Genomic DNA, 2,161 nt, shown 5'->3' with positions numbered 1-2,161 from the left:
TGTATATTCCTTTTCTTTTAGGATAGTTTCTCTCTTTCTCAGAGATTCTGAGATACGTAGCTCATTTTTGGAAAGTCAGAAAGTACTTCTAAGGAATGATTTTATTAGAAAGGCAAACCATTTGATCAGCCCTCTGAAGACTGTGACAGAAAAGGAGAGCTTTCTTTCAGGGAGAAAGACATTATATAAATGAACTCATCAACATTAGATAGAACATTTTATATCGTTATTTCTCAAATACCAAATTGTTATTACTGGCAAATATCTATACTGGATAAACAAACAGCCAAGTATTAGAGCTTCAGAGAGTGAAAGAAATGACCTGTATCAGACAGAATAAGTGCCGGGAGCGTATTAGAATTTTAATGCCAATGACACTTACAACAACAGTTGCTGATACACACTTCAATCACTCGATGCTATTGCTCTTCATCTAAGCAGAATGGCATAGTGTTTAAATGGGTTGACTCAAGATCCAGGTCATTTGGATTTGAATCCTAGCAGTACCATCAGAGAGCTGTGTGTCTAAGTTACTAATCGTCCCCAGACCTAGTTTTATTTATTTATTTATTTATTTATTTATTTATTTATTTATTTATTTATATTTATTTATTTATTTCAAGCCAAACTGTATCCAGCTTTATTAAAGACACCTTTCATAAACCATCATGGTAGTTCAGACAGGACATGGGCAGATGATGGTTAACAGGATACAACAACTTTCAAACTCCCTTCTTCAATGGACTACCAAAATCAGAAAGCTACTATAAAACCCAACGAAGTCCTCACGTGATGCTCTGAAAAGGGAAAGTTTAGAGTGAGGGTTGACAGTTCACATTCAGCAGTACAGTGTAATTTTTCACAAGCCGACCCTGACTTTCAGGAAATGAAATGAAAATGGCAAAATTATCAATCTGAAGATCCCCAAACTAAAAAAAAGGGACTCTTTTGAGGGACGCCATCTCAGTGGTGACACTCTAAAGTCCGGATTGCCTGACATACTGGGAACCATTTCTTGAGGTCAGGTTCCAAAAGGCCTCTGGGTTTAAGGGAGTCAAGTCTATGTTGAAGGCAGAGAGGGAGAAGAAGACATAAAAAAATGAGTTTTAGTTTTTCCACACCACCAAAGTGGCTCATGTGTGTCAACATCCCTCCTCCTGGGAGCCAAGAGGAAGTTTCTCAAAACTAGAAGGGAAAGGTGTTTTTCCCCTGGTTATCAAACTAGCTTCAGAGATATTCTATTAGTGACACCCCAAACAACAATGAAGTGTTCTGTGTGCTAACAACATAGCTTTAAAAAAAAGTAAAACAAGATTTTGCATTTTTATTATTTATTTATTTATTTATTTATTTTAAAGTTACATTTATTTTTTTTAATTTTTATTTATTTATTTATGATAGTCACAGAAAGAGAGAGAGAGAGAGAGAGAGAGAGAGGCAGAGACACAGGCAGAGGGAGAAGCAGGCTCCATGCACCGGGAGCCCAACGTGGGATTTGATCCCGAGGCTCCAGGATCGCGCCCTGGGCCAAAGGCAGGCGCTAAACTGCTGCGCCACCCAGGGATCCCTTGCATTTTTATAAAACTTGATAAAACATAGTATTTCAAACTGTACAGTCACCAGAAGTACACAGTTATCAAAAATGCACACATTTCACTTGGCATCTCTAGCACCTTCGGCTTTTCTGTGCCTGGTCTGTTTTGGCATCTCCATTTTCTGCAGAGTTATTTCCATCCTTGCCAGCATCAGCTTTCTCCTTTTCTCCTTTGGGTACCTTCTCTCCCTTCTTTGCAGAGGCCTTTTTAGGCTTGGGCTCTGGCTTTGGAAGAGCAGGTTTAACAGATAACCTTGCAGATCTTCTCTGTGGCTTATCCTTCACCTTGGCTTTATCTCCTTTAGCATCCCCTTCAGCCTCTCTCTTGGGCATTGTGGTGACATTGAGGGAGGTAAGTGCTGGCATGCAAGGGGTTAGGGTGCACAGTATGCAAGGGGTTTGGCTGGTCCAGGGTCATGAGGTCATCCTTACCTATTCTTCTTCGACTTTCCCATATTTAAATAAAACATCATAATAGTGCCAACTTTAGAAGAAATGTTATAAAGATTAAATTAGTTATCATAAAGTACCTAGCACTAAATCTTACACAAAATAAATACTGTGTAA

The 2,161-nt window shown here is 38.8% G+C and overlaps 1 pseudogene; it reads right to left on the bottom strand.

Moving 5' to 3' along the window:
• Positions 1–1,666: 1,666 nt before the first annotated feature.
• On the bottom strand, positions 1,667–1,927 carry LOC140612068 (non-histone chromosomal protein HMG-17 pseudogene; annotated as a pseudogene).
• Between the last annotated feature and the right edge of the window lie 234 nt (positions 1,928–2,161).

This window comes from Canis lupus, chromosome 20, assembly GCF_048164855.1.
Source record: "Canis lupus baileyi chromosome 20, mCanLup2.hap1, whole genome shotgun sequence".
NCBI lineage: Eukaryota > Metazoa > Chordata > Mammalia > Carnivora > Canidae > Canis > Canis lupus.
The sequence above is the reverse complement of the archived record's forward strand: the minus strand, read 5'-3'. Positions and strand labels throughout refer to the sequence as shown.